General features: G+C 38.1%; 1 protein-coding gene across 1 annotated transcript in view; it reads right to left on the bottom strand.

Moving 5' to 3' along the window:
• The window catches only part of LOC135084835 (acetylcholinesterase-like), a 72,801-nt gene extending 67,217 nt beyond the window's left edge, over window positions 1-5,584 (bottom strand). Inside the window, exon 1 of the mRNA XM_063979577.1 lies at window positions 5,496-5,584. The gene's annotated coding sequence lies outside the window, so the exon portion shown is untranslated. The remainder of the gene's footprint in view (window positions 1-5,495) is intronic.
• Between the last annotated feature and the right edge of the window lie 12,576 nt (window positions 5,585-18,160).

Genomic DNA, 18,160 nt, shown 5'->3' on the forward strand with positions numbered 1-18,160 from the left:
CAATTAAAAAGCTTACTTTTTATTTTAATGGCTGGAGATTGATCTTTTTCCATTACCATGTAAACTAAAGTATCAGAGCTGGTATGATTATTTTTGAACATAATAATATGAAGTGTTTTTTTTATGCTAGACAAGGCAGGTATTTGTTACAACTTACACGGCATTTAAAGTGATAATTTTCACTTTTAAAAATAGGAAGAGCGAGATTCAGGAGATACAAAGCGGGTACAAAAAATTGGTGACACAGACTATTAGGCGAACAAATCCACGGGCGGCTACTAGTATTTATAATCATTATCACTCTTCTTGTCTGTCTAGACCTGTGTCTACATCGTTAGGCGGGCGGCGCCCAGACAGCGCCTTGAACTGGACGCCCACGCTGCATTCCACAAACTTAACACTGGAACCAGCTGATCGCAATATAACACAGAAATTGTATGCTTCTATCTACTGTATACCTACAGTGTGTTTGGGATAGGGCTAGCGATAATTTAAGGCGATGTTATTATATCAATTTTATCGACAAAAATGCCTCCAAAAACGTGCCCGTCAATCTTAATTTTTTGACAAAAACTAAAATTATTTTTCATTTATGTTTTTTTAATGACACATATTATTGGCTTGCAAATGCAATTTTTTATTTATCTGTAAGACGGGCACTTAAAAAATACAATATTTTTTTATGTAGAGTCACATAAAAAATTAATAAAACATATGGGGGCATTTTGGTGGATAAAATTGATATCACAACATCGCCTTAAATTATCGCTAGCACTATCCCAAACACACCGTATAAGTGAGTAGGAAGCTTTGAAATTCCTTTATGATAAGCAGCTGCTATATAAACTCTTTCATCGTGGAGTATGCCACGTTGAATTAAAAAAAATCGTCGCAATAAACACTTTTTTATGCAAATACTTCACTAGCCATTTTGGTTTGTATTGTTCTTGGAGGGGCAACGAACGTTCTGATTCTAGATTTTTATTTATGTTGCTGGATTTTAAGATGATTTCTGATGCGATCATGTGACTCAAAAACTGCACAAAATATAAGTGCGTGCATCTACAATGTACCGTCATTGTAGCATCTTATACTGGTACTAGCGGCCGCCGCGACTTCGTACGCGTGGATCCCGTTTTACCCTCTTAGGGGTGTAGTTTCGTAAAATCCTTTCTTAGCGGATGCCTACGTCATAATATCTACCTGCATGCCAAATTTCAGCCCGATCCGTCCAGTGGTTTGGGCTGTGCGTTCATAGATCACTATGTCAGTCAGTTAGTCAGTCCTTTGGGTTATATAAATTTAGAAGAAGATAGTTGAAATAAGAGTAATTTTGCGACATTGTATTGTATTCTCCAGTGCTTGCAAGTACATGAATTCTTTGATTGGTCGTCATAAAATCTAAACTTATCCGAATAATTAACAAAAAAGTTTCACAACTCAACTTCCTATTATACATTTATTCAAGGATAAACCCATCCTAATAAGGCCAACCCTAGCAATAAAATGCGGCCTTAAGTTATTGACCTAAAAGTCTTGTAGTGATTTAATATAGTAATTCTGGAAGCCTTGAACCGCCGCCTACGCCCTACGCTGCCGCCCTATTATGACGCCGCCCACGGCTCAGCTGATCACCGTCTCGGTACTTGAATAACCTCCTTTTCTCAAGGTAAAAGCTAACGTATTCACAAACATTACTATGAGGTCTCACAGTGCGCGTGGACGCACAGATCAAATCAAATCAAATCAGTTTATTTGCGTGAAAAGTGGTCTACAAGTTCTTACAATATTAAGATGTCCGCACAGTCCACCAGAAGCTGGCATGCAAATATTGTTAACATTATATTTATAACATTAAAAATTAATAAATTACATTTTGGTTTTTAATTAATAACTTTTAGTGTCAATAGGGTGACTCGACAGGACGAAATAAAGATCAATCCACTTTTTCATTGCAATTCACCGTGCAATGAGGGCTATCGTTTTAGCGCTCACCAGTTAGCGCCACTGTAGAGTAAGGTCCTGTCACTTGCTAGTAGCGAAGACAGGGGCACCAACTGGTGATCGCAAAAGTGGTAGGAGGACTATCGCATTTGCACTCATCAAGATGGCGCCACTGTAGAGTAAGGTCCTGTCAATCGCCAGGGGTGCCAACTGTTAAGTATAAAAACGATAGCCCTCTAACATTTTATTTGAACTTACGAACAAGTAGGTATAGTTCTTTTTTGAGAGTTTTGCGCCCGTATTCACAAACGTTACTATGAGGTCTCACAGTGCGCGGGGGGACGCACAGAGTGACACACGAACCAATCACAGAGCTCTATTCAACGCTGTGTTCGATTTGCTGCTTCACTTAAGCAAGCATCGTTTGTGAATACGGTTTATTAAGAAAACATTTGACATATCGTCAAATATTTTGCTCTTAAGGAGCCTCTACATGACTCAGAATCTTTTTACCCTACTTTCCAGGTCATTTAGCCTCCAATGCAGAAGCACGACTGTCATTTTCAAGTTACTCGTATTACAAGGTATAAGAAGCAAAGTTAGTTCATCCTTTGGTTTGTATGAAGAAATACTGAAACTATTGAACCCACGTCTGTGAGTGTGAAAATTTTGTGCTTAGATCGCGCCGGCGGCGATGGCCATCTTCACGCGTTGGTGTGGTTGAAGCATTACTATGTAATGAGCATGAGATTTATTTTTTAGATTATACTGAATTAAGTTACGCCATAATTTCAAAAGTTCTGCGCAATCTTTAGCTAGTTAACTAACTTAATATACTGTCGTCCGTTCATTATACTCGTAATCAATACAATTAATTACATACAATCATTATATAAAAGCGCCCGGTCCCTACGTATGCAATTGAAACGTCCGACAATGACGTTTGAACTTCAAAGGTTAAAATAACCTTTAGCATGACTTATGTACAGTCTCACTCATCATCACATTTTTGTTGATAAACAGTACCTATTTCAAGTATATAGATGCCACATTGTTAAACTTAATGTGCAATCGTCCAACTGTGGTTTAGACTGCGTCATTTTACTGCAAAGGGGGCCTTTTCCCTACTGTCACTCTCCCACATTTATATTTAAATTGGACGCATATTTTATCAAAATGAAAATATAAAACGTAATATTAAAACAGACGTACCGAAGAAATTCAATTTGGTATGCAGTATTTATTATGCCGGTCACAGAAATGTGTCAAGATGTTTGCGAAGATGCACAAAATGAATTCAAAAAGAATCATTGGTAAATATTTTAACTAGGGTTGGGTTGCACTATCTTCATTTAACTTTGACAAACGTCAAAAATCTGCCAAACTCCATACAAAAAACACCAGTTATCGTTATAATTACGGTCAAAGTTGGGTGGTGCAACTCAGCCTATTTACAAGTATTATAATGTATGAAAAGTTGTTCAAATACTCCGTTAAGATTCTAATTAACAGAACTATAGTCTACTATGTGCGCTATCTTTGCAAATACTTTTCTAGAAATATTAGCAAAAAGAAAGAGAGAAGAATGGTATTTTTCCATAAGTTATATTAATTCTGAATCCTGTTTGTGTTTTAAAATAACGCAGAATGAGGATCGATTAAAGACGCCAGAAATATTTAGGTATAATGTCTCAGTAGGTATTCGTAATTCGCCAGATTCGGTCGGACACTCATTGTTACCGTGATGGCTTAATATTAATTAACGCAACTTTCAAAAAAGGTTGGTGACCCCTATTATTTATTTATTTTTAATCTTACAATACCTAGAAACGAAGGCTACGTACTTAATATAGGTATGTGAAAATTTAAGATATGTAATTTGGTTCCGGGTGAAATTTCCCTGAACCTGAATTGAAGGAGTTATCATCGATTTTAAAATGACACATATCCGTGCCTAACGCCACACGCAAAAAAGTCATGACACTGAAACGTGCCATCCGCAACGAATCGGTTTAACTTAGAACTTCTCCTATGTTCTTCTGATTAATTTCGTTGCGGGTCCAATGACAGTTAACTTTCCCTCGGAACAAACTTGACCATCACTGGTTGGGTTATTGGCGGTCAAGCTGTAGATCCTGGCTACACAGAAGTTGCAGCGGTGGGAACGAGAGGTGGGAATAGTCCCGTAGTATCTGGCCTCATCACTAGTAGTACAACTGAATCATACACAGATCATAATAATAATGTGTGAAGCGAAGCGGCCTGTTGTCGCCGGGTGCCACCACCAGTGATATTATCCAATGAACAAATTGACGGGCTCACATAACTAGAGTTCGTTTGAAACTATTATTTAGTTATGACTAAGTGGAGTATGTCGCTATTTGTACAAACAAGCCTTGTGATGTACCTACTTTAAAATAAAAAGGAGGGCATCTCAGTACTTATTCTTAAAGCTGCATTGGATCAACAATAATTTCAATTTATACAATGTAGGTTTATTTTCTAAGCTGTCACCATGATGGGTTTAAAAATCTCTTTGTGGAGATAAGCTCAATAACTTTCCATATTATCTCTCGACTCTATCTATTTAAATACAAAAGATTGAAACTACATAAAATGCCACACTGTTTAGCTTATTACGCCGTGTATTGTACCTACTATCTAATTCAAAATATTTGCACCTCTAAAATAATCATGACAGTTTTATTTCCAAAAATTTATATTTCCGGATACATAAAGAAATATTGTCGTATTTTCGCACCCTAAAAGAATTATCAAATATTAAAACTAACCCTGTACATTTTGAGACAGAATATATTTTTAATTTTTCCTTCGGAAGGACACTTTTTCGCAAGAAAAGCATCATTATTTATTTACGTTAGGGCGTCTCTACTTCTCTACGTTAGAAATGTCATAAATATTTGACGCTTTCTCCAAAAAAACACTTTACACCGTTGTAATAAACAGTACTAGGCAGCTTTTCGTTTTATTTCCTTGTTTAAATGGTTTAAGTTAATAACTTCGAAAAGAAAAATCGAAAATTGCAAAGATTTGTCGCAAAATCCTAATTCGCACTTTCAAACCGATTAATCTCAAATTATTCATAAGTAGAGTTTAAAAATGCAGTAAAAATAACAGATTTCTTAGTTTAAAAGCTTCAAATCGAAATAAATCGACCGCAAACAATGCGAAAAGCAACGCAGCAAAAACGGGCAAAACGATTAATTCCAGTACATCTGATTTCCTGATATCGTGCGCCAACCCGCAAGGCGCAAGGAACGTCCCCGAAACAAAGAACGTGGACGTTCACGGAACAAGGTCGGGGACGATTATGGCGAAACGACTGCCATCCGACCACCCAAGACGGTCTTCACCCACCCCGAGACCTTCTCCTGACCGTGAAGTGACTACAAGCGTTGTCAAAACTCCCGAAAATCGCACGTAGCTACTACGGCGTCTACGAGTGCTACGAGCCGCAGCGTGGAGTCTGCGCGTCGATAATTTAATGTTTGTTATTTTTAATTGAATTTTTGGGATAGTTAAGCACTTACCTGGTGTAGATCTCTCGTTCCCTCGGATTGAAGGTCGGTCGTCGGCTGCAGAGCACTGGGTTCACTCGCGCGGCTGCGGCGGGCGGCGATGGCTGACTGAGCCCGGCCGGGAGCCGTTCCCCCCGCGCCGCCTCCCCACCCCTCGCCCTAGCGGATAAACAACGTGCATAGTGGGCCCGATCTGTGGACCTACTCTCCTGAACGCACACACACACAACCGCGACGTATGATACAACACGCTCGTCCATTGCTTGTTTTGGTTTAACACTTGTGAACGTTATTTATTTTGTGCCAGCAATGGTTGCGCAAAAGCTTGTATTGCGATACAAACGGTAGCGAATAAGGAGTGGATATCAAATAAATTCACTGCCCAGATAGTAGTCTAGCGTTATAGATTTTGGATTTAAGTCTTACGGTGGTACAAATCCAGGGGAATGATAATGTACTTTGGCCCGTTTTTGCCTACTTACCTGTAATATCGTAGATTTGGCTCGGCTGTTTTGATAAGATAGTGGTTTTCGCAAGTAAATTCCGTAAGTTAGGGAAACGGATTCCAGGCGCGCAGAGGAACGGAAAAACTTTAACAAGTGGAGTATACTAATGCAGGAGACTTTGAAACTTTTTGTTTTTTTTTTTATAGTTATTATTGGTATTGGTAAATATTCGTCTTGTTAAGGTAGTAGGAATCCTAGGTATTCTTTTTAAAAACGATTTTGAAACCAAATTACTCAAAGGTAATAATTTGGTTTCAAAAACGATTTTAGTTCAATTCAAAATGTTCATTGTTCAATCAATGTTTGATGAGTTTCTTTGACAATACCTTAAAAAGTACAGCCAACTAGCAGCGATACGAAAGGTCAATACGACTGTCGAGTTGACAATGTATTCTGTCTCTTCCCATCTTGTGTATTTGTCGTAATGTCTCGTTCTCCTACCAAAATGTCAAAGTCAAGACGGGTTCGTCAACATTCGGACATCCAATTCACAAGGGAGAATCTGTTACTTGTCGGTTCTTATTTTATTATTCCGATATATTTAAGTCTCTTTAAAAAGGGGTAGGCCTGTTGCCATACACCACATTACGGCACATTGTGAGGCAGAAATGTTATTATTATTCTCGTTATTGAATTTAAATCTACATTATACAATAATTCAAATTATAACAAAAACAAAATTCAATAAAACATCTGTTTTTATGTTCTGAAAGATATTTTTAAAACTATAATTTGTCTACAAAAATACGTAATCTAACTATTAAAAATTTATGAACCCCTGCTATTCCTAATGACCATGACATTGGGTTTTGTTTACATTTGGTATCGCTTCTCGTTGGCCGTACCTACTTAGTTTATTAATGTCATAATTTTAGCATAAGATAGTTGAAAAGTTAAGAGTCAATTTTATGCAAAGATAAAAACAATCTAACAACTGATTGTTCTATCACAGACGACAAAACTTCCAAAGAAACAATACAGAGACTTCTAAGATCGGTTTTCAACTCTACATACATGTCCAACTCTATATTTCTCAATTTGTAGCGTCAATTACTCACATCCCTATAGATTAAATTGTAAAGTTGTCCCTTGCAAGCGACATTAAGGGAGCATCACTACTGGGACCACTTTTCCGGGTTCCACATCCATTAATTGGAGTGGTCAAGTAATAGCTCCTTTGCATAATTCCCCTGGCAGGGTTAGATTAACCTTGGCTTAAGTTACAGTATCATATAGTTCAACTTAGGTACATCTCTTTTTAGACAAACATCGCTTGCCTTTCTATAAAAAGTAAACGAGCGTTAAATACTTGTTTAAATTGACATTTATGAAATGTCATTTTAAATTAGTGTTCAATGCGCGAATATTTTTGTAGTAAGGATCCCGTATGTTTATAGGGGAAAATATGTCTTTAAAGTCTTTGATTAATTATCTCTTTAGTCAGTAGTTAGAGGACGGTCTTATATTAGAATTTGAAAGCTTATTTTTAAAGTCTCTTATTACATAACGGCTGTTTGGTGTAGTGATTCGCATACCGGACTGCTATGACAGAGGTCGCGGGTTTGATTCCTGCACAATGCAAACATTCCCAACAAAGTATACAATCGTGAAGTACACTTTAAAAGGTAAACTTAGGCCCAATAATATCTGATAAAGTATCTAAGAGTATCTACCTTATAATAATGAAGAACTTTTCTTGCTTGTAGATATAAAACTTATAAATGTTTCATTCGGTTTCACCAACCTATACCCCAAATGACTCAAGACTCGAGTATCTATATCCCAAAGCGTATTCCACGATAAGAAGCAATCCCACCGACAGAACATAAGCAAAACCCAACCCTGTAAAATATGTCGCGAACCGTTTTTGCCCAAAAACATACAATAGTGAAGCCCCCTTAAGAGACAGGGCCAATTCGCGGGGCTCGCATTTATCCTTCAATTGGAGCGGGCAGGTAATGGCGCTCATGCATAATTCCCCGGACTCAGTCAGGAGCGGCCCTCGGAAATGAGCGGCCCTGACCGCATTATGTAGGAACAAAGAAATTTGGAAACGCCTGCGTTATTCTTAAAGGAATCGTCCAATTAGTGCCGGAGTTTGGACTTGACGCTTGGTTTCGGGAACGCGATAATGCTGCTGTGGCCGCAAGTTCGTCGGTCAATCTGCTCAAAAGTCCAGTCTACTAAGACCTCGTAACTTAGTTATTTTCGTAACTTAGTCTAATAATATACAGATAATGGTAGGAACTTCCCTTTAGGCAAGACATTGCCTGTGTTGGGAAGAACCGCTCCTCTTCACAATTATTCACTTAACTAGTAAACTAAGTTAATGTAAATCCGTATAATAACATGCGCTGCATGCGCTACGTTTGATGCAACAGTTCATTTATTTATTTGCATTATAAGTACCACGCTCTCGCGTGTGTGTGTGTGTGTGTGTGTGTGTGTGTGTGCGTGAGTATGAGTATGAGTGCGTGTGTATGTGTGTGTGATGCATAGTTAGACCTACTAAGGTTATAAGTGCTAAAGTTTGTATGTAAGGGTGTTTGGATGTTAAATAATAATTGTTTGTTACTCTTCCACGCAAAATCCACTGAACGGATTTAGATGAGACCCCACATATAATACATACATAGGCTGTAATTTGAGACAATTCGTGACAACCAAAATTTCAAGCGGGTGAAGCCGAGGGCAAAAGCTAGTATTTTATAAGTATTTCAGGCTACGTCTGAAGATTTACGTTGCTAATCAAATACGTGTACACCAGATTTTCAGTTAAACGACAAAACGGACATTCATATAAGAGACGTAAAAACTATTAATTTGTTTTTAGAGATTAGAGTCGCATCTCAAACTAAAATTTAAATAAACAACTTGAAAAAATCAAACTGCCTAAGGAATCGAACCCACGACCTTTCGCTTGCCGGGCGACTACTCTTCCTAATGTATTATGTCTAAACATTATGTACCTATAACTCAAAGGTGACTGACTGACTGACATAGTGATCTATCAATGCACAGCCCAAACCACTGGACGGATCGGGCTGTTTGGCATGCAGGTAGATGTTATGACGTAGGCAATTTTACGAAACTCCACTCCTAAGGGGGTAAAACGGGATCCACGCGTACGAAGTTGCGGGCGGTTGTATGTTGTATGTTGGCAAATCACATTCCTTACCTCAACTCATTTGACTATATAGATTTTTATTTTAATGCGAAAAAAGAGCCAATTGAAACCGCAAAAATGCCGTGATACAACCCCGTTAACCAATTTGGTATCTGGCAAATATGAGCTGAGCAAACAAGGACTGTATCCCATGGGCATACGGTTCACAGGTCATCGACGCGTAGTACAGTCAGTGTCAAGAGTAATATAGCATCTAAACTAAAAGTCATCAAAGGACACTAAAATAGTAATTTAACTGGAGTCTACTTTGATCACCCAGAGCATCGTATCCGTGGGTGATCAAAGGACACTAAATTATCGCTGGAAGTCCACTTTGATCACCTGGGTGATCAAAGCCAGGTGATCAAAGTGGAATAGACCAAATATTACTATGTTATATCTGATTGATTATATTAAATTATTTAACCTGCTAATTAACGTAGTGCAAAAAATAACAAAAATAAAAAACATCACATTTTTTCCTATATTATTCTTATTTTCTTTTCTAGTTAAGTAGATACTTTTTCTCAGCACCAGCCCATCCCATATGTTGACCCGAAGTGGTGGTAGGGCAAGCTATATTTGAGACATGTATACAAAGAGCCCTACAAAGGGCCTATGTACTGAATAAACTATTTGAATTTGACTCGTTAAATACCTACAACTTTTCTATCGTGAAACTACTTTTTAATGTTGACTGTACGAGAGTCCAACCTACATAGTATTGTTGATGTTCGCGAGGTCAGGTATATTTTAACTGCTGGCAACTCTGACAGGGTAATAGGCGCACAACGTCTGCCGCATTTCAGCAACAGTAACTGCAATGCCTAAAACTGCTAAAACTTAGATTGGCCTACAAACATTTTAAAAACTGCACAATGATATTAGCGAGAATCTTCAAGTTTCTTGCTATTCCATGATTCACGTACCCGATTGAACTAAGTTTGTGAGGTGCAGTCCGGAGTAATCAGCCAGTTCAACGAGAACTTACTCGAATATTCCATAAAACAACTTAATAATCTAAAAAAAACAAATATTAAAGTTAGTGGATGTCGATTTTTTCAAGATTACACACATATTACAGGTAAAACTCGATCATCAGTATCATTTTACTCATCACATAACTCTTCTAGCGGAGTTTTAGTCTGACACTGTGTAGGTTTGTTGTCGACACGATAAGAAGAAGAAGTATAATTTTAGTAACAGGAAGACCACAGCCGAACATTATGCCTCCCAAATGACGTTGCTTGCCTCTCTTCTAACTGACGTAACTACATTGAGCAAAATGTTCAGGCGATTAGACAGATCGATTCGTCTTGCTAAATTGATTAAGATGGTCTAGATAACTCAGTTACGAAAAAAATTTCAGATACATCAGTTAGAGAGGCAAGCGACGATGATTTCCATTTCCAATGGTCCATCCAGTTTCCTACAACCTTTACCTTTATTATCCACCCAATGCTTGTTCTATTAGGTGAATCTTAAAAGCTTGTTATAAATCAATTTTTCGTTAGTCATTCTAAATACGCCCTAAATCGAATCACTGTTATTTATTTGCATTCGTCTTTAATCTACACACAATGTGTTTTCCAACCCTAGCTTTACTATTAAAGTCTGTAATTCCTATTAAATTGTATAAACTCTTCTGCCTTTGCTGTGTCTGAAACATAGTCCGAGCGACCCGATGGCCGTACCCAAGTGATAGCGCGCACGCGACCCGCCTGATAACACTCTCTGAAAATATGTACTCGCTGAAGTGACAATATTATAAACTTACACACGCACACAAGCACAACCAGGGTATATGAGCATGATAAAATTTGGTAGAAGGAACTATTACAGTACTTATTATTATTTTGTGCTATTACGAATAGTACTTACATGGTAGTAAAGGTGATTTGAAAATGACAAAATTTTACTGAGACGAGCAAGGTTTATTAAGTGATAGGCTACACAAAAGTAGACAACTAAGGCCTTGCAGAATGCAATCGAGGTGCATAAATTCGAGCCGGTGGATTTTAAAGACTGAATTAGGTATGCTGTCTTCTTCTGAAGAGCTGACAATATGACGTGTCGATATCGGATTCAAGGGGCGTTTCTAGGATTGTTAGTTCGAATCTTGTCGATTGTTGTGAACCCAATCCTAACCTGGTTCTGAATTGATTTGATTTTATTTGATTTTGCGTGACAAATATGCGAATACCAAGCCTTCTCAATCGGTCTGGCCAGTATAAAGTGTATGCTATGCCATATTCTTCCATTTACATCTAAATTAACAAGGTACCGTGCACCTGCATTGGAGATTAAATGACCTGTAGACATAAGATAATTATGCCGCAGACAAAACACGCTGTACACTTCCCGGCGCTAAATTTAGGCCCGCATAAAGAGTCCCGCTGCAGTGCGGTGCAATGAAACGTTAACGCCGCACATCTGCGCGTTCATCATAATTTCAGCACGCTAGTGTACGAGTACCTTGTTGGATTCCTCGTCACGGCTGTTTGTGGGAGTGGAATACAGGACTTTGGAAATACGCCTTTATGTTTAAACTAGAGTTCCGCCCGCGGTTTCGCCCGCGTGGAATTTTGTCTGTCACAAAAAATCTTTATCGCGCGTGTCCCTGTTTCAAAAACCGGGATAAAAACTATCCTATGTACTTTCCCGGGACTCAAACTATCTCTATGCCAAATTTCATCAAAATCGGTTAAGTGGCTTAGGCGTGAAAGTAAGACAGATAGAGTTACTTTCGCATTTATAATATTAGTATAGATTAGAGCTTTTGCCCGCGACTTCGTCCGCGTATAAGTCGAAAACGGTTATAATAGGATACTAGTTTTTGCCCACGGCTTCGCACGCGTGAATTTCGGACTATCACAGAATGTCTTTATTGCTTGCGTGTCCTTCCAAAAATCGGGGTAAAAATTATCCTATATTTTTTCCTGGGTCAAACTATCTCTGAACCTATCACCTAAATTAATTCAGTGGTTTAAGCGTGATAAAAATAACAGACAGACCGACAACTTTTTATGACGTGTTGTTGGACTACATTATCTCCTCATGAAATATCAGTCAGGACCGACCTTAACATGTATGATTTTTAGTATGTATAAAAATTTAAAACAATATTTTTCATTTGGTAATGGTACGAGTATAACCGTAAAGTTGTCCCCGACAGAACTGTGTTAATTAAAATGTCGTCAAGCAAATGTTTTCAAAGGCAGCAATAAAATAAGCTGAACAAACTACTCCGCTAAAAAGCTAAAACCACCGACCAACCCCTACACTCCGCTGGCAAAACGACCAAAACTATCGACAGATGCAGAAGATGTATAAATGAAAATATAGAAGAGACTGGTCAGCAATTTAATTTGGATTTGATGGGATTCTTTGTCATTTCAAAAACGAACACACGAGTATATTCAATGGCGCCTTTTAACTTTTTTCGTGAAAGATATCAAATAAAACGAGTTCTTTTTATACCTGGAATAGTGTGCTAGAACATACTACCTAATGAATGTCCATTTTAAAAAGCATCTGTTACAAAGATTTACAAAGAGTATTTTTTTTAAGTTTATGGTCTTTTATTAAAATGTAACATTAAAGGGGTTAGTTTTTAAACGTTGTAACTGGTATTGGTTACTACTAATAGATTAATACTAATAACAACATAAAAAACTTAGTACATCCAATAAGATACAAGCCATACAAAAAACATACCTATTCAAATAATATTTTTTTCTGGTGTATTTGATATCTGTGCGACTTATGAAAGTAAGTTTTGTATACAATGATGAATGAAAATAAAAGTTAATTGTGTTCTACCTTGTACGACGGTACGAAACCCATCATGCATAAGCCCGACTCCCACTTGACTAATATGTTCCTCTTCCAGTAAACTTAAATCCTCGATACAGACTCCACAAGACCAACAAAACTACGCTGCGCTTTTTGCTGTAGCGTGCTACGGGCTACGGCGTAGCTCTGCGTCGTAGCTACGAGCGCTACCACAGATCACAGAAACTAAAGGGAGATGTGACAAGGGGGCGGGGCCAGTGTCGCAGCAATATGCCCAAAAACAGAACACATTGCGTGAAAGCAATGATGACAGCAGCGACATCATACATATTATAATAAACAGTTTACATTGCTTGCGTAGTACCAGGCCTGTTCACCTCCGCGAGTTTACATCGAAAACAAAACACGCACGATGGCCCACCTATAGGATACTATTCGACAAGGCCTCACATACGAGCGAACATTGACTCACGCACGCGTATTCTTGTGTATGATGGAAGAAAATAAAGAAAATAGTGTACTAAATAATGTGCAGTATTTAACTGCCTAAATAATAATAAAAACACAGAATGTACTTTTTTAAGTTGCCTCAATACATTGAGAGGTAAATAAGTAGTTAATGTTATTCATGATAATTCATGCTAAATCATGTATTTCCTCCGCCATTTTCCGCAGTTTGGCACCTCACGTCACATCATTTTACCGAAGTCAGCCCTATAGCTTCGGCGCAGTGCCGATCACTGACGTTTGTCAACAAAATGGTGCTTGACTCTTGAGACAGGCTAAATTACACCATATTGTTAATGACATTGAGCATACATTTTTTTAAATACCTTCGCGAAGTAAAACTTCTGTACGTAGTACTTATTATTATTCTGTGGTAGTACTAAAGATTATTCAAACGTTGAGTACTGATACCGCAGTGGATAATGAGAACATATTTTGATTACTTTGTGTGTGTGAATTTCTAATGCAACACTATATATAACAAGCTATATTCTAGAAAATAACAACTTGCGCTCTCGAAATACAATGTTGACAAATGAAAATAATACGCTTAAAAAGCTATGTCTATCTCCATTAGAGGAAAATAGTATTATACGGAATACTCCTGCCAAGTCCAGCACTCGCAAAAAGGACTCCGACAACATCTTAATCCTGCGACAACAAATAACATCACTAGAAAAACAATTACTAGCTGCCGAGACCGAAATAAATAATCTTACAGAACAAATCCGTATCTTGTTAGTAAAGTCTGAGGAAAAAAATGAGCTTTACCAACAACCAAATATCCCTTTGCCTACATCTTCACCTACGCAAACGGAAAAGGACTACTGCAGAAACAACATACTGATTTATGGATCCCAACAGTGCGTTGGTTTAGCTTCAGCCCTGATTAAATCGAGAGAACAAACAAACTATGTGAGATATCGAATCACTAGTAATACAAAGCCTCACGCACCTGCTACAGATATCCTTAGGGACTGCTTTGATATTAATTTACAGCCAAATGACAAACTGATTGTGTGTTTAGGAGAAAACGATTATGACATGAAAATACTATTATCACAATTACGCAATTTACTTATTAAATTTAACGGATGCGACATCATTGTTTTAAATGTTTTTAAAAGTAGATATTTGAATGCTAGTGACATTAATAATAATATTAAAAAACTCTGTCAAAGGCACAAAAAATGCCATTTTGTTACCTGTTTAAATGGTTTGCCAGAAATGTGTAAATCAATAAATTTTATAGTTGACTGTATTGATTATGCTAAAAAATACTTAGATATCAGGAACTTAAGGAAATTAATAGTGGGAAATCAAAAATCGGGAAATTTTAAGAAAACAAAAAGTATCGCTAAGGGCACAATCCCTTACTACTTTCCCCTAGCTCCTCGCGTAAACTCTGATACTCCTGATGCTAAATTACCGCTAGAAAAAAGCAAAAAAACTATTAGGGACTATTTTCCTATAGTTAAGAAAAACAATGATTTTTTTCGTGAACCAAAATCGTGATTCCTCTCAGACGTTCACCATTCTACACCAAAATATAGCTAGTATTAGGTCAAAACAAGATATCTTGGAATTAACACTAGAAGAACTACGCGAATCTGGTACTAACCCTGACCTTATATGTCTCTCCGAAACGTTTTTACAAACAGACAATGCTGCATATGTAAAAGTTGGTGGTTATGAATTGGCAACTGCATTCTGTAGAGAGAAACAACGAGGTGGAACCTGTATCCTTGCTAAACGGGATATTATCTATAAAGACCTGACATGTATAAAAAAGTATACTTCAGAAAAAAGCTTTGAAGCATGTGGTATAGAAATCCCGTTCCATAAATTGTTAGTTCTTTGTGTCTACAGAACACCTACATCAGACCCCAATTGTTTTTTAAACAAACTCGATCAAACTCTTCATGAAATATCTAAACGCTATAAAAAAAACACAAACTTAGTTATAGCAGGTGATCTTAACATCAACACCCTTAAAGCAGGAAAAATTACCGAATACCTAAAAGATATATGCAATGCCTATAATCTTAAAATTCATATTGACGTTCCCACTCGTAAAGAGTCCTGCATAGATCACATTCTAAGCAACATAAAAAATGCATCAGCCACTGTACTACCTCTCTTCCTTTCAGACCACGACACAGCTCAAATGCTTTGCTTTCCAGTAGGCAAAATAAACACCATACCAAAATCGCATTTCATATACAGAAGAGACTACTGCCTCGAGAACACAAATAAGTTTAAAGAATGCTTGAGCAATATGTCGTGGTCGGATGTATATGGTGAAAGTGATTTAAATTCTGCTTTTGAGATATTTCATGAAATTATATGCTTATTTTACAACTTATGTTTCCCTATAATAAGAATTAAAATTAATAATTTGATCTCAAATAAACAAAACTGGATAACTAAGGGTCTAAAAATATGCTGCAAAACAAAAAGATTTCTTAGACACTGTTATTATAAAAACAAAACTACAAGTTGTAAGTCAAAATATCTAACATACTCTAAACTATTAAAAAAAGCTATACGCACGGCACAAATAAACTCAAATATTAAATTCATTAATAAAAGTAATAATAAATGCAAAGCTACCTGGTCCGTAATAAAAAATAATTTACCGAAGCTAAAAATAGACAATAATATAACATCATTAAAAAATAATAATATAACAATAACTGATCCTACTGAAATAGCTAATACTTTCAACAAATATTTTATAGATTTGACTGACGATATGACATTGAATTCTAAATATGACTTTGAAATAATGACGGTCTCAAATTCAATGTTTTTAATACCTATGACTGACGAGGAAGTGAAAAAAGAAATTATGACTTTGAATAACACAAATTCAGAAGGCTACGATGGTATTAATACTAAAATACTAAAGGTTTGTGTGAATGAAGTAGTTGGTATTCTATCATACCTGATCAATTTATCATTTTCATCAGGCACATTCCCTAATAAATTAAAAATGTCAATAGTTAAGCCTCTGTTCAAAAAAGGTGACCGCGATAATGCTCACAACTATCGACCTATTACTCTTATACCTATTTTGTCGAAGGTTTTTGAGAAGTGCATGCTTAAAAGACTTAGCAACTTCTGTACCAAAAACAAAATCATAAAGAAAGAGCAATTTGGTTTTCAGAAGGACAAGTCCACAACGTTGGCTATGTTCAATCTAGTAAGCACGGTTCTGACTAGCCTTAATAGCAACCATTTGACTACTGGATTGTTCTTTGACTTGTCAAAAGCGTTTGACTTCGTTGATCACAAACTACTGCTACAAAAATTAGAAAAGATGGGAATCAGAGGCCAGACACTGCATTGGATCTCATCCTATTTGGATAGTCGGCAACAATGTGTCACAATTGATAAAATAATAGGAAAGGAGACAAAAACAATCTCGTTCGTTCGTTCGTTCGTTTCAGCCGAAAGACGTCCACTGCTGGACAAAGGCCTCCCCCAAGGATTTCCACAAAGACCGGTCCTGCGCCGCTTGCATCCAGGTACTTCCCGCGACCTTTACCAGATCGTCGGTCCACCTAGTGGGAGGCCTGCCCACGCTACGTCTTCCAGCTCGTGGTCGCCACTCAAGAACTTTCCTGCCCCAGCGGCCATCAGCTCTTCGAGCTATGTGCCCCGCCCACTGCCACTTGACTTTAGCGATTCTGCGGGCTATGTCAGTCACTCTGGTTCTCCTACGGATCTCCTCATTTCTGATTCGATCACGCAGGGAAACTCCGAGCATAGCACGCTCCATCGCTCTTTGGGTGACCTTGAGCCTTCTTATGAGGCCCATAGTAAGCGACCACGTCTCAGAGCCATACACCATCACTGGCAACACACACTGGTCAAATACTTTTGTCTTGAGACACTGCGGTATTTCGGACGTGAGAATTTCGCGAAGCTTCCCGAACGCTGCCCAGCCGAGTTGGATTCGACGATTAACCTCTTTCTCGAAGTTGGACCTACCTAACTGGACTGTTTGTCCCAGGTATACATAATTGTCAACAAGTTCGAGTGTAGTGTCTCCAACCTTCAGAGGAGTGGGTACAACACGGGCATTTGACATAATTTTTGTCTTGTCCATGTTCATTTTAAGACCCACTTGTTGAGAGGCTCTACTGAGGCCATCGAGCATTGTGTTTAGGTCCTCCACGGTCTCAGCCATGACTACGATATCGTCCGCGAAACGAAGGTGTGTGATATACTCGCCGTTGATATTTATGCCGAATCCGCTCCAGTCCAGAAGCTTGAAAACATCTTCCAGGGCGGTGGTGAACAGTTTCGGAGATATGACATCTCCCTGTCTCACCCCTCGCTGCAACTGGATAGGTTTCGAGTTCTGATCCTGGAGGCGGACCGACATTGTGGCGTTTTCGTACAAGCCCTTCAGCGCTTCGATGTATCTATAGTCAATTTGGCACCGTTGGAGAGACTGTAGCACTGCCCAGGTCTCGATCGAGTCGAAGGCTTTTTCATAGTCCACAAACGCCAGACAAAGTGGCTGATTATACTCCTCGGTCTTCTGTATAATCTGCCGTAGCGTATGTATGTGGTCTATGGTACTAAAGCCTTTTCGGAAACCGGCTTGTTCGGGAGGCTGGAAGTCGTCGAGCCTGCGTGCGAGACGATTCGTGATGACTCTCGAAAACAGCTTGTAGACATGGCTCAGAAGT

This window comes from Ostrinia nubilalis, chromosome 2 (assembly GCF_963855985.1).
Source record: "Ostrinia nubilalis chromosome 2, ilOstNubi1.1, whole genome shotgun sequence".
Lineage (NCBI taxonomy): Eukaryota > Metazoa > Arthropoda > Insecta > Lepidoptera > Crambidae > Ostrinia > Ostrinia nubilalis.